Genomic DNA, 27,250 nt, shown 5'->3' on the forward strand with positions numbered 1-27,250 from the left:
AGAGATAACAGCACTGCTTCTGAAATGCAGCAACCCACTTCGGAATACCCACAGCTGCATGAAAAATAAAATAAATATACACCCAACTCTGCTGTCAGTTGCAGTTACATCAGTTTTCCAGTCCTAACCCATGCAAATACCTTCTTATTATCAGGGAGAAGGAAATAAGGAACTAAATGAGAAATGGCAAATGACAGCAATTTAAGTGAAGCATTTTGGTTTTAAACTGAAATGGGAAAACCAAGCATAATATACAATAGGATATATAGGAACAACTCCAGAGAGAACAAGGATTTGTGCAGGAACTGTGCAGTTATGACTAATGCCTTGTTAGTGGTTTTAGTTCCAGATTAAATCTAACAGATTTGTAAACATCTGTGGGTTCATATTAAAATAAGTTGCTTGCATGATGTTATAAATCTCTTTTAAAAAGAAAGACAGGGAGAAATAAATGTATACAGATGTCATATTGTGTAATTTGATTACTTATATTCTTTTTCCTCATTAAAGTTGTGGGGTTTTTTTTAGTTCTAAGTTTGGATTCTGTAAAAAGGTTAAGTTGGCCAACCTTCGACCAGGCTATAACATTTGTTTGTTTTGTTTTGTGTTGTGTTGTTTTGTTTTGTTTGCTTGCTTGCTTTCTCACAGCATTTCTAAACTGTTTAATATTTTTAGAATCTCTAAGCAGTATACATTATAAACTCATCAAACAAAAATACAGCCTATAATCAATAAAGCATATAAAAGCAATAAAATAGATTCAGGGGCACCATATGTATACATAAATCAGGATCAGATCTTTTGGGTTAGAAAAGGCCTGGGCAAAGGGATAAATAAGCTTTTACAAGACACTTGAAGCAACTGAGGTTTCTGCTTCAAATGTGGCAGAGGGAAGAGCATTCCAACTAACAGGGACAGCAGCAGAAAATGTCAATTTCCAGCTCACCTCCCTGTGATATTCTGCAGGCTGTGGTGCCATAGTAGAATTTCCCCCTGATGATCTATGTGATCTTACAGCTCTATCCAGGGACAGGTGGCCTTTCAAGTAACCTCATCCAGAGTTGTTTAGGTCTTTGTATATTAACAAGAAGACCTTGAATATGGGCTGGTAGCCAATTGGCAGCCAGTTTAGTTCCCTCAGTACTGGTGTAATAGGTGCTCCACCCAAGAACCTGGTTGCAGCTTTCTCCACCAGCTGCAGTTTCTGGACCAGTTCCACATAGAGCACATTACAGTAGTCCAATTGTGAAGTTACCAATGTGTGAATCATATGCACATGGATGGCTAAGCTTTCCCTGCCCAGGAAGGAGTACCACAGGTAGAGACAGCAGGTAACAGATATTTAAGTGCCCCACTCTTTCTCTACCTGGGTAGATGGTCCAGGCTTCATTTCCCTCCGCTGATGCTGGGGGTGGGTGAGTTTAACAATTAGCATACATGTGGCATTAGGATTTTTTTTTATTCCAGTATCCATCACTATACACTTGCTTATACAGTGGTACCTCAGTTACAGATGCTTCAGGTTACAGACTCCGCTAACCCAGAAATAGTACCTCGCGTTAAGAACTTTGCTTCAGGATGAGAACAGAAATCGCACGGCGGCAGCGGGAGGCCCCATTAGCTAAAGTGGTACCTCAGGTTAAGAACAGTTTCAGGTTAAGAACGAACCTCCAGAATGAATTAAGTTCTTAACCCGAGGTACCACTGTATTGGATGCATAGTGGGGCAATTTCCATCCCCCTAATTTCACATAATACCATGGTTTGAACTGAACGGGAATAAGACACTGGGGTCCTGGGCTCAATGAGAGTGTCAACCCTGTCTTCGGCATCAATGAAGAAAGTGGATGTCATGTTAAGGATTATTGGGAAAGGTATTTAAAATAAAGTGCCAATATATTTACAAAACAGAAATCATCTGCTTACTTAGGATTGCAGCCGCACCATGGAGTAATGCCTAATCATTTTTTATAATTTAGATACTCCATCACAGAGCTTTTATGCTAGCTCATCTAAATGCATTCTCCTTATCTGTTTTGTTCGGAAGGTTTCAAAAAATCCCCTTCCAGAACAGATTCTGTTCCTGTAATAAGAAAACACTAGATACAATACATCACATAATTTTGGATTGCCCTCTTCTTGACACCCTTCGCAGAGATCTCCTAGTGACTCCCTTACAGCTTAAACTATTGATTTACAAAGAGTTTGTAATCCAATCTTTGTTGAGGGATGGTACTCCTGAAACTATCAAGATTGTTTCAGGGTATTTAGCCGAGATCTTTAAAACTAAAGCTGAAGTTGCCCGATTTATTCAATGGTGGCTATCTAGTCTTTTATATACCATATGTGTTTGGATTATCAATGTATTTGGATGACTTACAAATTTATTGTTTAAACTTATGCCAATAAAGGCCAATAATAAAGTGCCAATATCATAACATGGTTATACAATCTGTGGTGGAACTGAATTTGGAATTCTGTGTGAAGGTCTGATTGCTACACCTCAAAAACGATATTGTAGAACTGGGAAAGGTTCATAAAAAGGTACCCAAAATGACAAAGGGGCTCAAGCAACTCCCCTATGAGGAATGGTTATTACATTTCAAGCTTTTTAGTTTTTTAAAAAGTTAAGTGAGGGGGACTGTGACAGAAATGTACAATATTGTGAAAAGTGGGACATGGGTGGCACTATGGTTTAAACCACAGAGCCTAGGACTTGCCGATCAGAAGGTCGGTGGTTTGAATCCCCGTGACGGGGTGAGCTCCCGTTGCTCGGTCCCTGCTCCTGCCAACCTACCAGTTCGAAAGTACACCAAATGCAAGTAGATAAATAGGTACCACTCCGGCGGGAAGGTAAACGGCATTTCCATGCACTGCTCTGGTTCGCCAGAAGTGGCTTAGTCATGCTGGCCACATGACCTGGAAGCTGTACGCCAGCTCCCTCGGCCAGTAAAGTGAGATGAGCGCCACAACCCCAGAGTCGGTCACAACTGGACCTAATGGTCAGGGGTCCCTTTACCTTTACCTATGGTGAAAAGTGGGTATGGTGGCAAGTTTTTTCTTTCTCTCTTTTTCTCATTATACTAGAACTTGGGGCCATCCACTGAAGCCAAATTGGAAGATTTCAGATAGAAAAATGAAAATACTTCTTCATGCAGCACATAATTAAACTATGGAGCTCCTTCCTGCAGGAGCCAGTGACGGCCACCAACTTGGATGGCTTTAAAAGAGGATTAGACAGATTCGTGGAGGCTATGCCCGTTATGGCACAGGAAAATCAGCACACGATTCTGCCTTGACACTGCTGAAGTCACCAGCCATAAATTGCAACTTTGCTTGTCATCCCAAATATTTATTTACTAGTGCAAAACCTCCTAGGATTAGGGACATAATTTCTAGGCAATACACCTTGGCAGATTTATTGTAGCACGATTTACCCTTTGGGGTCTTTTGAGGATGATAGTGTTGGTTTCCTCCTATTGCACATAAACAGATCTTTGCGCCTGACCTTGGTACAGTGTTGTGGTAGCTGAAGATATAGCCCAATATATTATGATTGTGGCAGAGGTCATGGTCAGCCACAAACCCCTGGCTAGGTTAGAGCAGATTTGGATGCTGTGAGAAAAGTTTGCCATTATGTTTTCAGTCTCTCTGATAGCATGAGAAAAAGTTTAGCTGGCAATTGTGGTAGGAAAACATTTCAATTACAAATATCCTGGAGGTGGCTGACACAAAAGATTTCACTGCCTCTGATGCATTCTTACTTGTAATAGTTGAGTGAGAAGGAAACCTTCTTCTGATTCCTCTGGTAGACTTAAAGTCTGCAGTAAATACCACAGTTATTTCATGCGAGATTAAAGTGTATGCATAGTTAGCATTTGCCAAAATTCTGAGTCAAATGAGGTTGCTCACATTTGTGATAGCCTTTGAAAGCAATTGTTGGGAACACCCGTTGTTTCTCAGGCCAACGCACATTATAAATGATGTTCCCCACGTATGTTCACATATGAGTCGGTGGTGGGTTTGTAATGTGAGAGTGCATCCTTTTTTATTATTTTTTTGCCTAGAGTTTTCTCTCTGGAAACTGAGACAAGTATTAAAGCTGAGGTGAGGAACTTGTAGTTCTCTGGATGCTGTTCGACTCCAGCTCCCATCAGCCCCAGCCAACATGGCCCAATGGGCAGGGGTGATGGGAGTTATAATCCAACAGCATCTGAAGGTCACATGTTCATCATCCCTGATATTTTTTTTAAAGAAATATTTATTAAAGTTTTACAAGAACATAAATACAAAAACATATAATAAAAGAAAAAAGAAAAAGAAAGATAAAAGCACAGAAAAAATAAGAAAAATTAAAAACAATTCCATTTTTCATAACTTAAAACTCATTTGCTTGTTTCTTTGACCTCCTCACACCTCCCCTTCTTGTATTCCCATTTAAATAATCAAATCAGTAAATCCTTACCCTCTTTCATTTATCTTAGCTCTGTATCTTAACATTTTATAACTCTGTATTTTCATCCATTATCAATTCATTTTTGCATATTCTTTTTTTTTAATAATTTTTTTATTGATTTTCCAACATAAATTAAGACACATTACAACTCACAATACATAGACAAACAAACATATAAACACGTATAATTTCATAACCTCTTTTTCTTAAGCCCAATTTCAACGACTTCCCCATGCCTCCCTTTTCTGCATCCCTGTTTTAAACTTTTTCAGCAACCCCTAATCTCAATTACTTGTAATTCACTTTCTTTAATCCTTTTTCTCTTACCAAATCATTTACCGCTGCAAATCTGTTTTACATTACCCATGACATTTTAGCACTCATTAATTTTACAACAGTTCTTAAGATAAAGTTTAAATTTCTTCCAGTCTTCTTCCACCGTCTCTTTTCCTTGGTCATGGATTCTGCCCGTCATCTCAGCCAGTCCCATATAGTCAATCACCTTCGTCTGCCACTCTTCCAGCGTGGGTAGTTCTTGTGTCTTCCAATACTTTGCTAAAAGAACTCTTGCTGCTGTTGTAGCGTACATAAAAAACGTCCTATCTTTCCTTGACACCAATAGGCCTACCATGCCCAGGAGAAAAGCCTCTGGTTTCTTATGAAAGGTACACTTAAGAACCTTCTTAATTTCATTATAGATCATCTCCCAGAAGACCTTAATCCTTGGGCACGTCCACCAAAGGTGATAGAAAGTACCTTCAGTTTCCTTACATTTCCAGCATTTATTATTGGGCAAATGATAGATTTTTGCAAGCTTGACTGGGGTCATGTACCACCTATATATCATTTTCATAATATTCTCTCTCAAGGCATTACATGCCGTAAATTTCATACCGGTGGTCCACAACTGTTCCCAGTCAGCAAACATAATGTTATGTCCAACATCTTGTGCCCATTTAATCATAGCAGATTTAACCGTTTCATCCTGCGTATTCCATTTTAACAGCAAGTTATACATTCTTGAAAGTATCTTAGTTTTGGGATCTAACAGTTCTGTTTCCAATTTTGATTTTTCCACCTGGAAGCCATTTTTTTTGTCCAAATTATAGGCCTCTCTTATTTGATAATAATGAAGCCAGCCTCGCACTTTATCTTTTAATTTCTTGAAACTCTGCAATTTCAGTTTATCTCCTTCTTGTTCCAATATTTCCCAATATTTCGGCCATTTGGCCTCCATATTGAGCTTTTTCTGAGCCTTCGCTTCCATTGGTGAGAACCACCTTGGGGTTTTATTTTCCATTAAGTCTTTGTATCTTATCCAGACATTAAACAATGCTTTCCTGACAATATGGTTTTTAAATGCTTTATGTGCTTTCACCTTGTCATACCACAAATATGCATGCCACCCAAAAACATTATTAAAACCTTCTAAGTCCAAAATGTCCGTGTTCTCAAAAAGCAGCCAGTCTTTCAACCAGCAGAATGCTGCTGATTCATAGTAAAGTTTAAGGTCTGGCAGGGCACATCCGCCTCTTTCCTTTGCATCAGTTAATATTTTAAATTTTATTCTGGGCTTCTTGCCCTGCCAGACAAATCTAGAAATATCTCTCTGCCACTTCTTGAAACAGTCCATCTTGTCCAAAATTTGCAATGATTGAAATAAAAACAACATTTTTGGCAATACATTCATCTTTATAGCTGCAATTTGACCCAACAAGGGAAGCTTCAAATTTGTCCATATTTCTAAGTCTTTTTTCACTTCTGTCCAACATTTCTTATAGTTATCTTTAAATAAGTTTAAGTTCTTAGCAGTCATATTAATCCCCAAATATTTAACTTTCTTAGCTAATGTTAAACCAGTCTCCTTCTGAAACCTCTCTTTCTCAATCGGTGTTAAGTTTTTCTCAATAACTTTAGTTTTTGACTTGTTCAGTTTAAATCCTGCCACATGACCAAATTCTTGAATCAGTTCTAATACTCTCTTCGTACTGGATTCTGGCTCCTGTAACGTCAAAACTAGGTCATCTGCAAAAGCTTTCAATTTATATTGTTTGGCTCCGACCTGAATACCTTGAATCAGACGGTCCCTTCTAATCATATTTAACAGAACCTCCAGGACTGAAATAAAAAGCAATGGGGAAATTGGACAGCCTTGTCGTGTCCCTTTCTCTATCTTAAATTCCTCTGTCATCACATTATTGACTATTAGCTTAGCCTTTTGTTCTGAATAAATTGCACTTATACCATTTTCAAACCCTTGACCCACCCCCATCCCCTGAAGATTTTTCTTCATAAAATTCCAAGAAATATTGTCAAAGGCTTTCTCCGCATCTATAAAAATTAGAACTGCTTTAGTATTAATGTTCACTTGCAACTTCTCCAATATGTTAATTATGTTCCTCGTTGTCAGCGCTGCCCGAGGTCCCAGCTCACAGAAGACCAACGCTGCTTCATTCTTTAGTATAAAAGTCTTTATTGAAGTTCAGTTTCACTTCCACACGCGCAGCGTGCAACGCTACGTCTCTAACTTTAGACCGCCGAAGCTCCGTCTGAATCTCCTCCCCCCTGACACCAGTTTAAGACTCTAGCCTTACTCCACCTCTTCCTCTGTTCCTTCCTCCTCTGGGTCCGCCTGCCCGTCGGGGTCTCACCCTTCCTAGACTCTTCTGAGGCTGAGTCCCCTGACTCTTCCCCCTCCCTCCTTCGGGCTTTAGGACCTGGCTCCCAATCCGGGTTTTCTGCTGTCCCGCGCTCCTGCACATTTGAACTTGGCGCGCGCGCGCAGCCTCCCACTTTCCTTCTGACCGTTACACTTGTGTCACTGCTCCCTCCTTCGGGGACGCTAGCTGGACCTGACCTCCCCTCCGTTTCCCCACTTTCCGATGGGGGCGTGGTCAGCCCTGACTCATCTTCTCTCCCCGCTGGAGGAGAGGCTGGTCCTGACTCATGTGACTCTTCCCCCCCACTGCGCTCTGGTGGGGGAGCTGGTCCTGATCCTCCGCTGCTCCCTTGGGAGTCCCCGCTGGCCCCTTGCTTCTGGTGCGTCCCCCCTGGGACCCCCCTTGCCCTTACCATAGGCGCCCCCTTCTGGGAATCTTCTGATTCACTGGAGAAGCTCATGGAATCTCTCAGGTCACTGTCATACTCCCCTACGCTCCCCTCGGATTCCTCTCCTTCGCTCTCTATTTGCTCTCTCCCCTGTGCTTCTGCTCCTGAGCCTCTGACACTCGTGTTGTCAGACAAGTGTCTACCTGGGAGAAAGCCAGCTTGGTCCTTATGTATCTCTTCCACTAATACTTTTTTTAATCTATTAGCCAAAATATCAGCAAAAATTTTGTAATCCACATTAAGCAGGGATATGGGGCGGTAGTTCTTAAGTTGTGTCTTCTCAGACTCCGTTTTCGGTATAAGTGAAATGTTGGCTTCCTTCCACGACTCTGGCGCTTTTTCCCCCTCCAAAATTTCATTACAAACCTCCTTCAGTGGCTGAATTAACCAATCTTTCAAAGATCTATAGTATTTTGAGGTTAAACCATCCGGCCCTGGAGATTTACCCAACTGCATATTCTGAATGGCACCTTCTACCTCCTGTTCTGTAATTTTGTAATTCAGCATTATCTTATTTTCTTGAGAGATTTTTTGTAATCCATTTGTTTTTAAAAATTGGTCTATATCAAACTCTTTCTGTGGCCCTTGTGTATATAACTCTTTAAAATACCTCTGGAAGCATTTTCTAATTTCCACTGGATTCTGAATGTTCTTTCCTTCCACTTCCAAATTAGTGATAGTATTAAGCTTTTGTCCTTTTTTCATTTGCCAAGCTAATAATTTTCCACATTTATTAGCCGATTCAAATGTCTTTTGTCTCATTTGTTTGATTTTCCATTCAATTTCCTGGTTCATCATCTTCATATATTGCACTTGATATAACTTTATATCTCTCAGAATCTCTTGTGACTTTGGTTTCGCTCTTAGTCTCTTCTCGCCCTCCTTTATTTTTTCTAAAATTTTATCTTTTTTCCATTTTGGGCTCTCTTCTTTATTGTATTCTGTTGAATCAGAAACCCCCTCATAACTGCTTTGCTTGCGTCCCAGATTGTTCTTTTTTCAGTAGTAGTATTCAAATTTATCTCAAAATAGTCTCTCAAGGTTTTTTGGGCCTTCTTGATAACCTCTTGATCTCTAAATAAGGTGTCCTTCATCCTCCATCTGAAGGAGCCGCTTGGTGTTAGTTTCATCTCCATTTTCACAGCATTATGGTCGGAGCAAATTTTAGGGCAAATTTCCACTTTTCGAGTCTTAGGTGCCAGTCCTCTAGTTATCCAGATTTGGTCAATTCTTGTCCATGTCATTTTGGCTTCAGAAAAGAAAGTTCCCTCTCTACCCAAGGGATTCTTAGTTCTCCAAATGTCAATCAAATCCATATTGTCAGTCAATTCAAAAAAGGTTTTTGGTAGTCTGCCATCTTTTGTAACTACCTGTCTCTGCGACTTGTCCATGTTTGTAGATACCACTCCGTTCATATCTCCCATCATGATAATGTTGTAATCCATATAGTCTAACAATGTCTCATGCAACTTCTTAAAAAATTCGGATTTCCCCTCATTCGGTGCATATACTCCTACTATCAAAAATTTTTCTCCTTGTGTCTGAATTTCGATTGCCACAAATCTTCCTTGATCATCTTTAAAAACAAATTTCGGTGATAGGCTCTCTTTTGCATAAATAACTACTCCTCTCTTTTTAACCTTGTCCGATGAAATAAACTCTTGGCCCAATCCCTGATAAAGACTTTAGCAGAGTCATTTTCACATCACAAAATGCATTTATGTTCACACTTGAGTGCGGCCTTGCATGTCTGAAAATAGAACATGGGAAATGGCCCTTGCTAAAGAGAGCAAAGCACAACAGTTTTCAACAGGAGTTGAGCCTATTGCACCTGCCATTATCCAAATCAGTGTTTTGTGTACCTCTCATTTCTAATAAACACACACAGCCATATGAGAGGGCCAGATGCTTATGAAGAGATCCATCATTCCTTTTCATGCAGGATTGGCTTAAAATGGGTAGGAGTGGGGAGCCTATTTTATGCCACACTTTGCTCCCATCACACTGATACCAAGCCTTCTGGCTCTGTGTACTGTTTGACTATTTTGGGTCATGCAAACTGTTAAAAAGCCATTCTCATGGGTGGCTAAACTTTTTAGGCCAATGGACACATTTGGAATTTTGGAAAAGAGAATCAGTCACAAAATGATTTCCATGGGGGGTATAGCCTACATCAAAATGGCTTCCACATATAAAATCCAGAAAAAGACACACGACTTCAAAATGGCATGGACATCCTCAACCCACTCATCCGCCCGTACTATTGGGAAAAAGCACTTGCATCAGCCACCATACGCACTTGCAGAAAAATGTTATTTGCACCTCTCCACTTTTCAAATTGGGAAGACGGTATACAATCCTTGTATCTAATGAAATGTGGGCAAGATTAAAGATGTGTGTTCAATCTAGGGGAAGCTGAAGCAGCACAAACCATTTGAACAGTCTCTCACCTATGGTGGATTTTTGAGAGGATATTTGCTGAGACCTTTAGTAGGCACCATAGGAAGTCACGTTGGGCATGCTTGTCCCTACAGGTGCCATATTTGCAGGCCTTGGCCTATGTACTAGGTTGATTGTGTTGGATCAGTCTTAGGGAAATAAATGTGAGACATCACCTTGCCGACAAAGGTCCATATAGTTAAAGCTATGGTTTTCCCAGTAGTGATGTATGGAAGTGAGAGCTGGACCATAAAGAAGGCTGATCGCTGAAGAATTTATCCTTTTGAATTATGGTGCTGGAGGAGACTCTTGAGAGTCCCATGGACTGCAAGAAGATCAAACGTATCCATTCTGAAGGAAATCAGCCCTGAGTGCTCACTGGAAGGACAGATACTGCAGCTGAGGCTCCAATACTTTGGCCACCTCATGAGAAGAGAAGACTCCCTGGAAAAGACCCTGGTGTTGGGACAGATTGAGGGCACAAGGAGAAGGGGACGACAAAGGACGAGATGGTTGGACAGTGTTCTCGAAGCTATCAACATGAGTTTGACCAAACTGCGGGAGGCAGTGGAAGACAGGAGTGTCTGGCGTGCTCTGGTCCATGGAGTCATGAAGAGTCGGACATGACTAAACAAGAAGAAGGGGGCCAGTCTGATGAAGGAAAATGGAAATTATTACCGGGTGGAACCCTCCGGAGACCCACTCCCCAAGAATCTAATAATAGACAAAGAAGTGCGTAAGCACAAACAAGAACAAGAAAATCTGCAGAAGGGGCCTAGAAGAGATTTAAGGGACATTAGAACACCAGATTGATGGACTGGATGTATTGGACAGAAAGGACTGACACAATCCGAAACCAGGAAGAAGGGACCGCTGGATAAAAATTAGAGATACAAAGGGAAATTCTTTTGTTAATTTTGGAATCAGTGTAATATAAATATTAGGGAATATGCTGGAAAGGAACTAAATTGGCTTTAGTAGAAATGATTTAAGGAATATGTATGAATACGATGTAAACTTTGAAATTTTAAGATTTTTAAGATAAGATAAGGTTAAAGAGATTAAGGTAAATTGAATAACAGATAATATTAAAAGATAGAAAGTTTATGTTGAATCAACAAATAAGATAGATTGTTAAGATTAATTATTTAAATTAAAATTGAGAAACATGGGAAGAATTTGCTGGAATAACAATTTAAACTAGAATACAAAAAGGGAGGTGTGAGGAGGTTCAAGAAATAAGCAAATGAAAAGTTGTAATCTGAGATTTGTATTTTTTCTTTTTTCTTTTTTGGTTTTTTCTCTTTGTTTTATTTTTTGCTGTTTTTTGTTTTTCTTGTCTCTTTTTTCTTATATTTATGTATGGATGAAAATTTGAATAAATATCATTTTTTAAGAAAAAGAAGAAGAAGAAGAAGAAGAAGAAGAAGAAGAAGAAGAAGAAGAACAGTCCAGCACCCCACCCGTGCCCAGTTCTCTTAAATGAGGATAAACCCTGATGCAATTTAATAATTCCACCCAATAATATTATCAGCAGCTGTGCAGATCTTGACTTAAGGTTAAACACAGTCAGCATACCAAAGGCAGAAATGACTTTGCTCCAAAAATGACACTGTCTTGTATTTGCACCTTGAATGTATCCTTTCTGGATTCCCTCCTCTCCCCCATTCCATTGACTAAGATATCTTACTCCTCCCCACCCCACCAAAAAATAAAAATAAAAAATCGTCTGTGAGCTGCAAACGGACACCAAACATTTCAAAGTGGACAAAGGTCAAACTCTGGAAAATATGAAGAGGCTATGCATACAATGTTTGGGAGGAGTTCAGCAAAACCCTAAAAACACAACCTCTGTCTACTGCGATGTTCAAAGATTGTTTAGAATGTGGCTGGCTTGGTCAATCTTTTGTATCTGTTTTTCCTTTTGGAGACCAGCCTAGTGGGAAGCCAGTATTATTTTATTTTATTTTTAAAGCATTCTTTCAGAAGCCCACAGCATTGTGAAAGAGAATGTTAGGCATCCACTTTTTTCTTGGTCCAAACTGGATCTCGGGAATCATCCAACTCCCCCCCCCCCGCCCACTTACCCTGGAAGCACTGTATTCTTCATGTAAATATTTCCGGAGGAATAACAGTCCTATCAAAGGGAGATGAATGACAGCATCACTTTTCAACTGAGCTAATCCTGTTTATGTTGGGGGGGAAAATACAGATATGTTAAAGTACGGAAAAATGAATGTGTTGTGCAGGAATCACAGGGGCACTGGGGGAGCTTGTCCGAAAGAGGATGTGTGAAATGGCAAGCGTTACCCCTGGATCTGTTACACAGCTGGCAGCAGATACTGCAGAGGTCTCCTAACGTGGCTGCGAAGAGAGGAAAAACAAAATTCACACTGTGGTGGTAACACTATATAAGAAATATTTCGACAGTGTAATTGTTCAAGCAGTTTTAAGGAGCACTCTGCACTGAAGGGATAAATTTAATCTCCACAGAGGATTCTGTGGCTCAAGGCCCTTCCCAGGCCAGGAAATGACAGCATGGCTCAGGACTTTGGAATTTTCACCCCCAGCGCTAATGATATCTTTCTTCCCTACAAGCTTCCCAGCCACAACTATTGTGGCCTCCTTGTCCTCCTCTTGATCGACTAGCTCTGTCATTTATTATATACCCAGCTCTCTTAGAAATAAATAAATAAATAAAATAGTCACTAATTTCATGCTGCTTATCAGATAGATTCCATGATCATTGGCAAAGCTACCAAGGGATGCTTAAAAAATGGCTGGTGGTGAATGGTGACACACTCTCATTGACGTCATGGGTGCTGTCCCAGAAGAGTCTGTGCTAGTAGGTTAAAAGAATGAGCACCTCTATCTAACAATAGTACCTTTTGCCTGGCAGAGAGAAGCTTTCACATTTTAGGAAGTACCTATTGAGGCTTTATGAGAATGCTGAAAGAGTCTGCCTGCGATGAAGGAAAAGATAAATGTGTGTAACGTGGAACAAGAGGAAGACAAGAGTGCTTCCATGTGTCTGGAAATGTGTTCTCTGCAAAGCCCTAAGAAGCAAAGCTTTGTCTCTGCCAACATTGATAAAAAACACTCTATCCATCCCAAAGGCTTGCTATATAAGTTCTTGCCAGCAGCTGAAAACATTTGAGCTTTCTAAAGTGTTTGCCGAAGTTTGCTGAAATGTGCCTGATTAAGGGTTTTTATGTTGCTTCAGAAATGTAATTTGTTTTAGATTGGTTTTTAAATATTGATTAAACTTGATGTTTTTAGACTTTCATTTTGTGTCACCCTTTGCACTCAGTATTGAGCTGAAAAGTCACCTCATATATATTTTAAATAAATAAGCTGGAGGCATGTGAGGTGCTCAGCCTCTCTTTCCCCTTCCCAAGTGATCCGGGGGATGGGAAATGGCAATCAAGTGCCTGATGCGGAAATGCTGGCACGTCCACTTACACATTGCCAAAAAGAGGACAAAAGTGATTTGCATAACATTTGCATATGCTAATTTTTATGTATGCAAATTTAGAAAGAAGTACTTAAATCTAAATAGAAATATTTTGTGGGGAAGACATCACATAGCAGTTGCTCCCACAAGGCATAGTGATAGCCACTAACTTCAATGGTTTTTTTGAAAAGCTTTAGAGAAATTCATGGAGGCAGCAAGATGGGAATTATAAGTGGGACAGTTGCACTTGGCTTCTGCTTGTGGGATTCCCATGGGCATCTGTTTGGTCAGTGTTAAGAATAGAGTGCTGGATATGCTTGCTAGGTCAGAAGCATCCCAGACCCTTAGGTCCAAACCTGAAACCTATGGGCAAACCCTGGAGATAAGAGGTTAATTGACAGAGGGGAGCAAAGGAGGGCAGACCCCACAACCGAAGCGCAGCCAAATCCTGCTGTGCTGAAGCTTGCAAGCTGCATCTGGTTTGAATTCTTCGAATCCTGAACTTTTCATTTTGGTGCATCTCTTTACACCATCCCTCTTTTCACCATTTCTCCCCTTCTTTCTTCTCTGCCCCATTTCTGTTGTGTTCTGGGTTATGAATGAGGGTTGCTTGCACACATGCACACACACATTTCCTTGCTATGGATTAAATGTCTCCGTAAACTTTCTTTCTTTTTTTTTGTCTCCGTAAACTTTCACATTTTTTAACAATGCCTTGGGCCCAGTGCACTTGCTTCATCTTCCATAGTCAACTTTAATTTGAAAGGAAAGCACTCTTGAGCATTTGCTGACTAGGTGCTAAATTCCCAGCATCCTTAACTAACAACAGTTCCTAGGATTCTCCGTGGCTGTTAATATGGTATGAAGCACTACTAAACTATTGGCATCCCACCAGCTCTTAAAGACACACTGATGTTGGAGCTCCACTATCAGTGTGGCAATAGCCACAGAAGCTGCCACAGTATGCAGGGAATCTGACATGGGATCTCACTCTTCTGTGTGATCACTCTCTGTCCACCCTTGAGGGGGAGATCAACTGCTTCCTGTCACCCCAGGGATGCCCCCTAAAGGGTCATAAGAGATTGGAATGGGTGTGCTCCTAGGATAAGGTCAAGGGTCCAGTTGCAGATGATTCTGGGGTTGCGGTGCTCATCTCACTTTATTGGCTGGCGTACAGCTTCTGGGTCATGTGGCCAGCATGACTAAGCCACTTCTGGTGAACCAGAGCAGCGCACAAAAATGCTGTTTACCTTCCCGCTGGAGCGGTACCTATTTATCTACTTACACTTTGTGCTTTCAAACAGCTAGGTTGGCAGGAGCAGGGACCAAGCAAAGGGAGCTCACCCTGTCACAGGGATTCGAACCGCTGACCTTCTGATTGACAAGCCCTAGGCTCAGTGGTTTAACCAACAGCGCCACCTGCATCCCCTGTTCCTAGGATAGCAGCCTTATTTTATGATTCTGGATTTGCAACACTATTCACAAATGGGGATAAAAATGGACGATGCCTCATTTAGCTTAAATTCCTTCCCTCATAATCGAGCATCTTGCAAGATGAAAGGCAAACTCTTCTTAATTTTCAGTGCTATCCTCCGCTCTCCCCTATAACGTCTAGAATTATTTTCAATGACTCCACATGGAGTACTGTTTTAGTAGAAACAAAGAATAAAGCTGGTGAAAACTGTAATTAAAAGTGATTGGATATTCCCTGTGGTTATCAAACTACATTGAAGCATCCAGGTCAAGTATCGTAAAGGTAACAATCGGCTTTAGTCCTGTGTTTGTGAATGGAACAACAACAACTTTCTGAGAGTTAAAGCCCTTCGGATCTATTATCCCTGTGGTCCTTATAAGAACCCTGCAAGTAGGTTTGCATTATTATCTCTGTCATGCAGAGAGTATTGAGACTGAGAAAATGCAGGTGACTCTGCATAATTCTGCATTGCAGCAACAGGACCATTCAAACAGCAACATCTAATTAGCAATGGTTTTCTTGTTTTACTCCACAGGCATTAAAATGAAGAAGTCAGAGCGCATGTTTATACTTGACTGTGAAATCATAATGCACAGAATTTATATGATCAGCCAACCTGTACTGAAGAAGCATTAGGTTTTTATGTGGCCCAGGTGCACACTTCTTACAATTTAATCAGCACAAAACATACTCATTTCACAAGAGAGCAGTAATCCATGCTTTAAGCTACACCGGCTTACGTGCCTGCCCCCTCTGCTTGCCAGTCAGTTGAATATGACTAACAGCACACAGCTGAATTTACCTGCATTTAATCTAGTGACCTTTCCCATCAGATACGCCAATTTTAGCTCAGCAAAACATTAAGGTTATGCGGAGTGAATGGAATTCTCTTCAGAGATCAAATATATCCAAAGGGATGGCTTTATGAAGCGTATTAATTGCAGTCAGGAGGATTTGTGTGTGTGAAATACATATTTCTCTGCTAACAAACGGTGTTGTTTTAGCTCTGAATGAAAAAACAAGGGTGGGGGCGGGGGAGATGAGAAGGGGAGTTTAAACTTTTTCCTCCTTCCCCCTTCCTTCCTTCTCTCTCACTCTATCTGCACCTCCTGTCACAGGCCAGTGGTCAGGTTAATAGCCTGAAGAAAAAGCTATCTTGTCAGGGTAAACTAAACTTTCATGATGACTCGATCCCACCAGCAATAAGATGTCAGAAACGGAAATAGGGAGGGAAAAAATCTCTTTAATGATCTCTTCAATTTATCCCACAGAGCAGCTGCTGCCAAAACCATGCTGCCAAGCTGAATGACAGCAGGTACTTTCCATGAAAGAAACGGCTCTCCTTCTCCTCATCTTCTTTTTCCCGCTTCCCTTCAACTTCCTTTCAGGATTGTTTGGCAGAAATAGTCAACTGTGCCTGCTGTCAGCCAGAATATATCTACTATACACTTCAAAATGAAACTGTATGTATACATACACATATGCGCACACACAAACGCACATACAGAGACACATGTGAACAGGGACATGCACACACAGAGGCATGTGCACACAAAGCTATGTGCACAAACGCATGTGCACAAGTGTGCATGCAAACACAAAGACACATACACAGACAGGGGTACACACAGGCAGGTAGACACATGTACACAAACACAAACACACACACATTTTTAAAGCCTGGTTACCAAGTGTTGTCAGCTCTGAAATATATGTTCATGAGTTTGCACTATTTCTGACTGATGATAAGAGATAACTGCAAAGAACAGCATCAGTGTGTAAGTCAGGCAGAGGCAAATTTAGCCCTCCAGATGTTTTGGGACTACAATTCCCATCATCCCTGACCACTGGTCCTGTTAGCTGGGGATGATGGGAGTTGTAGTTTCAAAACATTTGGAGTTTACTTATGCCTGGTGTAAGTGCTTGCAAAGACCTGGAAGCTTTCAGACGAGGACCTTAGCCCAGGCTTCCTCAAACTCGGCCCTTCAGGTGTTTTTTGACGACAACTCCCATGATCCTTAGTCAGCAGGAACAGTGGTCAGGGATGATGGGAATTGTAGTCTCAAAACATTTGGAGGGCCGAGGTTGAAGAAGCCTGCCTTAGCCTGAAAGCAGAGGTGAGTGTCACACTCCATAGTCAAATTTGACTGGAGTTAACTGTCCAGGAGTCCTTTATCTTGTGAGGCAATTGGTTGGCTGCTGTCAGAACAGAATGCTGCATTAGATGGGCCATTGGCTTAATCCAGAAGGATCCTCTTGTTCTTGTTCTGTATGGGACTCATGAACCACAGCTGCATCCTACAAAGAACACATCAGCTGCATTTTACATAACCACGGATTACCTTGAAAGGAATAAGCCATGCATTTCCTTGGGCTTGCATAGCCTTGTCTTATCAGTACAACCTTGAGGAGAAGATTAATAAGTTTAAGAATTAACTACATTTTTATACTGCATCCAAACCCTGAAGTATGGTTAATTTTAACTGTAGTTTGTTTAAACGAGCCAGCTAATGAACCACAGTTTGAAGTTGGCTTAAAAAAACCCCACAACACACTATAGTTAGGATTATCCACAGTTTATCAGGTCTGGACAAGTTACATGACCCAGGTTGTTGTACAAACTGGTCTAGAGTTTCTGGGGAATTAAGCTGTTTCAATCCATTCCTTATTTCTCTCATCAGGCCATGGAACCAGAATCAGTGTAGCAAATGAAGCTGTCACATAACTGGATCACTAAAGTACTTGGCTCACTAGTGCCAACTTCACTTAATTTAGGTCAGATTATTTTTTAAAAAGAACTGTTGGCACAGCATCCTTATCTTGATTAAAAGGTAGGCTGATGATGCTGAAATAGCTGGAACTCAATCTAAAAGTGTAACTCTTCAGCCATGATTTAGAGGTAACTATTTAATTAGATTGGTAACCATGTTTGATTAACAGCTAACTGCTGTGTGTGATCAATATTTATTTGAACCATGTTAATACTGTCTTTTGTTCACTCAGCTGAGATAGTACAGAATCTAAATATTGTGTAGAAACACCGCAGACAAGTAAACATTTGTTTGCGAGATATGAGTCTCCTCTTACCTTTCCATGTTTTTACTCCATGTGTGAAGTCAGAGGCATGACTGAAAAATGCTAGAGTCACGTGAATCCAACAAAGCCCGCCCCACCCTCAAACAACTTCAAAATGAAACAGGAGACCCCATCTCTGTTGTCTGTCATTTTGTAGGCACTTCCTTGTTCATCATGAAGCTTTTTTTTTTCATTCTCCATGGTGGAGAAGTGGTGGTTGTCCAGAGAAAATAACTAGGAAATCCAGGAGTCTAATTGAGCTGCTCCTGAGTAGCAGCAGGTAAACATTAATAAACTAATTAATCTTCAAATGCAAATAAAATTAATGCATAGTTTGGGGTAGGAAATCAATTCAATTCAGTTCACATATAAAGCCAAAGCTATCAAATGCACACTTTCCAAAACAATATGAGCACCTAAAAACAGACATTCTTAGAAATTTTTCACACTTATCTGAATTTTATGATGCAGTCCTCCAACCAAATAATGTTTCCAAAAATGCATATATTACAGGGAAATGTGCCTAAAAATGAATATATTAGTGACAATAACATACCATATGGTGTTAGGAGAAATTGCTTGAAAGACAATGTGCACATTAGTCCAAACAGCATACACAAATATGTTTAGCAGGAAAAATATGCACTAAAATGCTGAAGAATTTTTATGAGTTTCTTTTGATAGTTGAAAATTGCTGCAGAAATATGGAGAACTTGGTTTAAAGTTGGAAAAATGAGAAATGGAGAGAACCAAATTCTCTATTTACTAGATGATATTGGAGGCAAAATCAACATACATTTAGCCGTACATTTTAAAGTCAGACTGAGATTATGGTTTGACCTTTGTCCCACCATAGAGAAGAGAGATAAAAATAATTTTCTCTAACACCTTCCAGTCCCACCCTCATGGTATTTCAAGCAGGTAATTCTGTTCATCTGGCATCTGGATTTCACATTGCTGTATTTCATTGCCTAGTTAAAAACATTTACTTGTTTAGCAATACATATAACCACAGTTTCTTTTAAAAGCTGCTGCCCTTCTATCAAGTCAATGTATACAATATTTTACAAATGAAAAGACAAAACTGATCCCCCCAATTAGATATAACTGGATACGTACATGAAATCGAATATTCATATTTATTTGTAAATTAATATATTCATATTTATATTCAATTTAGTTTAGATCTTGAATATTTAGGATAGGATTTCCAGCAACATGAAGCCAGTGATATATTTCAAATTAATTTGGCGTTGTCTCTCTTTTTTGGGGGGCGAGGGTATGGAGGGAAAGAGAAAGGAAGGGAAAGCTCATATTTCTCCAAATTTGACTGGCTCAGTTTTTAGAGTAGCTGCTTATTCTCTTCCTTGTACTTCATTTTAAATGGAAATTATATGCTGCCAGAAACTGTCGATATAAAGTAGACTGGTGCATACGTTAAAAGGGGAGTTATCAGTCTCCACTGTAAGATTTACCACACAGTGTAATCTTTTCTGACTTTACATTTGTACATTTTATTATGTGCTTACTGGGCGTTTAGTGCTTCTGAAAGGCCCCTAATATTGTAGCAATGCAGATTGAAGTTATTTCTCCACTTGGTAAAAAAAGAAAGAAAGAAAGACATGACAGGCAGCGTCAGGCTTATTTTTCCCCTCTGTCCACTGAAACACTTCAATGCTGTTTTGAAGAGAGACCTTTCTGGGATACAAGAGAGAGTGGTCCAATTCCCAGGCGATTAATTTCCTTGCTTGTCTTTCACATACCGCCACAAGAAGTTCCATTTGTGATGATTTTTGGTTTGTTTCCTTTTGACTCTCAAACTTATTGCACATAAATCACATCCTCAAAACTGGTGGCTTTGTGTGTGTGTGTGTGTGTGTCATTTGGTTTCTAACAAGCTCATTTTGGAAAAGAAATGATCACCCAGATATGAACAGTAGGACGGAGTGACTCTGTATGTTTTGGTTTCTCTCAGTTTCTAATTTTTCCAAGCTTCAGTTCAGTTCTCTCCATTTTCACACTGGATTTCATTCCTTTAAAAAAAATAATGCAGCATTTTAGCGTGAATTTCTCCTAAATACACATTTTTAATGTGCCATCTCCTTGGTTTAATGCTTATTTGTATGTTATTTTTGATACTGTATGCATTTATAGGAACACTTTACACTTATATATACCATTTTGTGCACATTGCTCAGCTGGAGAACAATATTGCAAAATTCGTAAGAAGTACAAATTTCAGGTGAGAATATTTCAGAAAGAATGGAACACTTACCAGAGGCAGTGTTGGGTTGTAGGCATCCATTATTCACTGTTGTCAGGCATGGCCTATGGGTGCTGGGGGGTGTCCTTTGGGACATATCAGGGTGAATGTTGGCCAATAGGGCCATGGTGTGCCTGTTGGACTGTTGTGCTCAAGTCCCTGCAGTCAGGAGGGAGGAAACTTAGGAAGCCTTGCTGCCTGCACACAGTGTGCAGCTTTTGTCTTGCCCAAGTGATGGGGGTAGAAATTACCCCTTTCTATTAACAGACACCTGCCCAGACTTAATTTTATTTGGTTAACATTTGTTGAATCTGACCAGTTTGTTTAGCAGATCCTCGAGTTGTTATATTTAATAAATAGAACCTATTTATTTGGTCGTTTTGACTCTTCTTCCTGGTGTGGTGGCACAAAGCAGTTTATTTGCTCTCAGCTGAAGCACTTTCCTACCATATGTTGAGGGAAATATCAGCAACCTTAAGCTTCATGCATTTCCTTATCCATGGCAGTGTTAATCTGGAAGGGAACAGTTTCATGACAACCCAAAACAGATACCATTTCTTGGCTTACTGGTAGGTCTGGCTCTTCCTGAACATGGAATAAGTGTCCCCACAAAGCATCACGCGCAGACCGTTACATGGACACAGCTATAGGTGAGTCGGATGCCAAATAAAATCTGTCCTCTCCATTTTCTTTTCTGACTGGGCTTTTATAATGAGAATAATTGGAGAGAGACAATGACACATTTTTAAGCAAGGAGATTCCATTTAGGGTGCAGCTTAAATTTTCTCCCTTTCTCTGAGTCGGGAGAGCCCTACAGTTTATAACGTTCATTTGAGATGATAATTATTCTGATCTGGAATGCTATGTATAATAATTAAGTAGCCAGGCAGAACAAGGAATGTGTTACAATGAGATAACACATTCCCTGGAAGAATCAGGAGGCATGAGAGGAAATTAGTGCTTCCAACAACCTGGTAAAATACGTTATCTTACCATACCACATGTGTTGGGGGGGTGTATTAAAGGTTTATACAAAATATTAGACAGAGTGTTCTGACTCATTCTAGAACATTAAGCATATGCTTAAAACATGCTCACTGTTGTGTACCAGCAAAACCAAGCTCTTAGAATACTGACACCCAATGGTTATTTGCAGCTAAAGGAAATATTCATTTATAGCAAATTCTTCAAGAATCATGACTTTTTAAAGGTGTCTACCTCTCTCTCCCCTGTAATAGAGGTGTTAAGCATGTTATATAGCTGGTACAATCAACACCTATGTTCTGTAGCACAATTAAATCTGCAAATATATCTCCTCTCAGGATTATCAGGCTTCATATCATGTTAACACTCAAAAAACAACTATTCCCTCCTTTTAAAAATAATTTCCTAAACATTCAGGCCAAGAAAGAGTTTTATGCAACTTAAAAGACTGAATCTGGCATTTTAGAAACTGTATCCTCCATAATCAAAACTATTATTTCTCAAGGTCTGATTCTACCACACCATACCACCATACTTACAGTATTTTCTTTAAAACGTATTTGTGAAATAAAGTAATCACACATATTGATGGCTATTTATATCATATCATTTATATCATACCGTTTTCCCATGAAACTTTATCCATAGCCGTTCAGCAGTATTACTCTTTGGGACACACACACAAGCTTTTCTTTCCCCAAGGGAGAATGGACTCCAGCAATCGAAGTAGAAATCCTTGTAATTTAAGAAGCTGGAGCTTATAGAGTTCTGAAAATACTGCAGATGGTGTTTTAAAATTTTATTTCTCTCTCTCTCTGTGTGTGTGTTCAGAAAAAGACGAGAAGATTTCACAATTCATTTTAACCTCTTTTGGCATCCCAATGCTGTTGGTTCCTATGCTTTTCTCTTGAGTGACAGGAAGCCTTTTCTAGTTCATTCCCCCATCAAACAGCTCAGCACTTTACACAGGAAGGCATTCTGCTGGCTAAAGAAGCCGTATCAGACAAAGACCTTTGTAAAGTTTGCTTCTTCTCACAGCTAAGAGGAGCACAGCAAGAGGAAACATCAGACAGCAAAAGAACACCCACCTTTAATCTGAGCGACTTGTGGGAATCAAAGGAAATGGATTAAAACAAGTGCAGTATCTGATTCCCCCAGGAGATCACTTTTTTGTTCCATTTGATATAACAAACAGGAGGATCAAAGCAAGGCAAGGATAGGTTTAAGATGTGCAGTGCCCCTTTCTAACCCGGGAAAGTCTCTGTGGTGTTAGTTCAGAGACTAATAATAATCATAATACTTCTGTTTTTAAAGAAAAGTCACAAGAAGGGGGCGGCTCACGGCATTCTATTTCCTGCCTAGGAACCACCTACAGAGGCTCCAGGTAGGGTGTATTGTTAGCATACCAGCTGATTGGACTACTGGGTAAAATAGGCTATTTCAATGCAAACCAGTCAAGTTCCATTGCATGCATATACAGAACTTCACAGAGGAAGGACAGGGATTGTGTATTCAATATTCCTCTTAAATGAAATGTCTGGCTGTGTTCCCTGTTTTTGAACACTGAGCTGCCTGCCAGTGAATGGTGAGGATCAGTAGGGAAGCTAAGAGCCTTGGCAGTACGGTAGAGAGAGGCATTGTGGACTGGCTAATATGTGCTCCATATAGGATAGAAGAAAGTATCTGTGGAGCAGAACTGGGGCTGCTTGCATGTTTTCTACAAAAGCCTCGGCTTGTCCAGCCAAGGGGTATAAGGCCAAGCTTAACCTATGTTCTTTAAGAGATTAATGCAGCAATCAATTGGGGACGATGATGAATTTGCGAATCTCTGCTTGGGATCGTTACACTGGAAGCACAAATTCAACAATGTCAGGCAACCATGCATCTGTAATTCTTTCTGTTTTATGTACAAATTGGTTTTTTCGTGAGACAAATAATGGTTGGTGCCTAGCCAAGAAAGAAAGTAAGAAACTCCACTAGAAAACAAACCATTTATCATCTTCATATTTGCCTTAGCTGGATCTGTCTTGTCCTGCCCCTATTTCTGCTAGGGCATTGTGCTCCCCTTAAATCAACTGGTTGGAGCGATGGATGGATCATGTGATCCAGCCCAATATATGATGGAAAGTGAGTATGCACACCTAGAGCAGCAGCCCTATCCTCGCCAGCCCTGCAGGTACAGGTGGCGATGGAATGTCTGGCTGTCTCCTCTAAGCATACAGTTCAGTGTACACAGAGGGTGGGACACATGTCTGATTTCCTGAGAAATCAAACCATGTGGCTTATTCCCCCCCACACCTTTAAACTATTTGAAGCCACCTTTCAAGACCATGTCTTCTCAAGGCAGCATACAGAAGTAAAAGCACAATTAAGTGATAACATCAAAACACCAGTTTCAGCCATAGCTAATGAGCAATAACCACAAATAAACAAAAGGACTTGGCAGCATCTAACTGCCAGTAGCAGGGGTGGAACTGCCCATCTGATTCAGGTGTTGCTGCAGCTTATCTGGATAGGTCTGGGATGGGACAGTGTGGTGGCAAGATCAAGGTTGCACAGGTACACCAGTGGAGCCTATGTGTTCGCACCTGTGCAGCCCCAACCTCGTCACCACCCTGCCCAGTCCCATTCAAGTAAGCAGCCCTGCAACGTTGCCTCTATACACAGGTTGCTACTGCTAATTACATCCATCTCTAAGCCTTTCCCAACTAGGATATCAAAGCTGACACTGATGCGAGCAGTTTGATTCACAAAAAAGTAACACAAATTGGCCACAGTGAACTTTCAATCTTTCCACCATCTGCACTCCCATTCTTATGTTAATCCAGTAGTTACGGGTGCCAGTTGGCACTGGTGAGGCAGAAGACAGGGAGGTCAACAGAAGGTGGCACCAGAGCCAATGAGAAGTGGAGCCAACCAGTGTGGTCCTCATTCTCCTCCCTGCTGAGTTCTATCAGGGCAGCACATAGACTAAGGAAGAGGAAGCTGGTAGGCAGTACTACTTGTAGGACTTGTTGTAAGTAAGAAGGCAGGCAGGTAGTGACTAGCTGAGAGCAGACTGAGGCTGGTGAGGCAGTGCTTTAACAGTTAAGACTGAAAAATGATTGAAAAGGCCTCCCTCTCATGCCTACCAACCTAACCTTCCCTATACTCCCTGGAAGAGAAACAATGGAGATTATTTGAATGCAAAAGTTCATTCTCCTTTGGGAGCCAGTGTGGTGTAGTGCTTCAGAGCGGTAGACTCGTAATCTGGGGAACTGGGTTCACGTCTCCGCTCCTCCACATGCAGCTGCTGGGTGACCTTGGGCTAGTCACACTTCTTTGAAGTCTCTCAGCCCCACTCACCTCACAGAGTGTTTGTTGTGGGGGAGGAAGGGAAAGGAGAATGTTAGCTGCTTTGAGACTCCTTAGGGTAGTGATAAAGCGGGATATCAAATCCAGCCTCTTCTTGTGGACTCTCCTTCACTGGAGGTTTATAAGCAGAGATTGGAGAGTCACGTACTGTTGAGGTTGGACTACGTAGATGACCCTTGGGATCCCTTCCATCTCTTCAATTCTGTGTTTCCATGTGATAACTTAACTTCTGTGTGCTGGGCTTCGGATATATCGGTGGTAGTTAACATAGTGTCCAGATGTTGCTCATCTACAACTCCCATCATCAATGACCATTGGCCATGTTGGCTGCAGTTGATGGGAGTTGGAGTCCAACAATATCTAGAGGGCACTATGTTGACTACCTCTGTTATCTATGACAATATTGCATTTTCATAAACATGCCTTGTAAAAAGCTTTCTGAAACCCTGAATGTCTATAGAAGCAGCTTGCGCTTTCATGGGTGTATCTGCTACAAACCTAGGCTTAATGTGTGTTATTCAAGCCTGAGGGTTATAAAATAGAGTTAAGGGGATCAAGATAGCATGTGATCTCAACTAATTCCACCCTGGTTTTGTCACAGTTTGGGGTGACTATACACAGAAGGCTTACATCCAGCTCCGCATTACTGCTATTTCTCATTTTAATGACCCCTGTAAATCTTTAATGATCACCATCACTGTCAGAAGGGCACAGACGAGGCACTCGTCTGTCTTGATGCAACCCAACAAAATATGCTCACAGATGTCAATTGAAATAATGGTGCTGATGATGGGTCATTTATAATTGTGTTGATGCCTTGCGTTCTTCCCTAGAACGATATTAAAATTCTACACTTATGAAAAATATCATTTAAATATCACATAATCCCTAGACAGAATAACATGATGCAGAGATAAAGAAGGCAAGACAGATATTCCTTAAGGGTAACTCTGACCATTTAACTAAACAAGAACTTTAAAAGGTGTCCTTTTCTTTCAACTAGGGAGAAGACTCTGAAATGTGATTCGCCTCCAATTTAATGAATGTGTGCCTGGCTCCTTGTTAAGCAGAAGATTGCTTAATATTAGAAACAGGATGTTTCCCCCACTATTTAAGCATTGTTTCATCATGCATGATTTTTCCACCAGAACCTAACCTTTTGAGACATAATCTACGCAAATTATGGGGTATGTTTGCAGCTTGGGGAGACAAGAATTAGATGCACACTTTATTCTTAATGAGAGCCGCATGTGTATTTCTGTGAGTGCCATAACAAAACACATCTCTATGAGTCAGCATCAATATAGCTGTTGAGTCCTTCACTCTGTAAAAATGTCATTAGCGGGAGTAATAGTTATGGTGTAGAGTACTCACGAAAGAAAGCACAAAGTTATTCTCAAGTGGGCAGATGCTGGCATAAAATATGGTTCTTGTCTTGTCTTGTTTGCTGACGCCCCCATAAATCGCTCTTGTGTGTCCATTTGCAGAGACGAAATGTATGAAGGTTGATGATATGCACATAAGAAGTTTTTTTTCTGTAGTTGAATCCATTTGCATGGACATCTCTGTCCACATGCATTGAAATATTTCCCACTGCCCTTTGGCCTCTTCACATATGCTGTTTGTCTTTCAAAAAAAAAATGGAGTTCAAGACGACAATATGTAACTGAGAGAAAGAAATCTTGACTAAGGTCAAGATGGCATGTTTTTTATCTTCTTGGGCCCTTGGAGAATTCAGACTTTTTGTAAATTCTCATTCTATCTGCTGTGTTTATTGAGCTGCCATTCAAAGAGCAGCTGGGATTTCCCTCATTCTGATTGCCATGCAGATATTACCATTTTAAAACTGGACAGTGACCTCCAAGCAAAGCCATCACGTTTAGTCAGAAGTACTGATACTAATATGACAGAACAGTAGTATAAAAGAAAAGAAACGATTCACATACAAATAAATTTAAACATATTAATCCACAGTAGATTAATATGGCACTGAGATTTGTTGGATCCCTTAAGAAAAATATAAAATTAGGACATCAGAAGACAAAAATGAAAGAATAGGCATATTGGACTTCTGGAGTGTCAAAATTACAAGGCAGGAGGCATGGGAAGGCAATTTGGGAAAACAATCTTGCACAAATAATCTTTAAACATAAAAGAACCAAATCTGTCTTCTAGGGAACAGAATGGGCTGATTCAGATGCCATGTTAAACCATAGTTTATCATTACAAGAACAAGTCTTCTCCTTCGCTTTGTGTCCTCTCCCTCCCTCCCCATCCCAATATGTTATAAGTAGAAGCTTGGGATCGTCCACTTCCATTCTGAATCAACCACAGTTTTCCATGTAATTATAAATGTGACAAATTGTGGCTAATCTTAATTACGTTTTGTAGAAACAAGCCAAGTTCAAACCATAGTTTATGAAGCTGCCTTGTCGTAATCTATGAAAAATGAACTTACACTTTCTCCATCACCTGGAACTCAGAGTTCTGCTTGCTAGGAGACACATGAAGTCCCTCCTGTCATTACAACTTGTGTCATAAGGCTAGTGCTCCTGTCCACTCCAGCTTCCAGCTGGCCTGGATACTGAAACATGTGGCATAACTTCCTCACCACTCCATCTGAGGCAATGTCTAGATAGCAATA

This window comes from Podarcis raffonei, chromosome 4 (assembly GCF_027172205.1).
Source record: "Podarcis raffonei isolate rPodRaf1 chromosome 4, rPodRaf1.pri, whole genome shotgun sequence".
Lineage (NCBI taxonomy): Eukaryota > Metazoa > Chordata > Lepidosauria > Squamata > Lacertidae > Podarcis > Podarcis raffonei.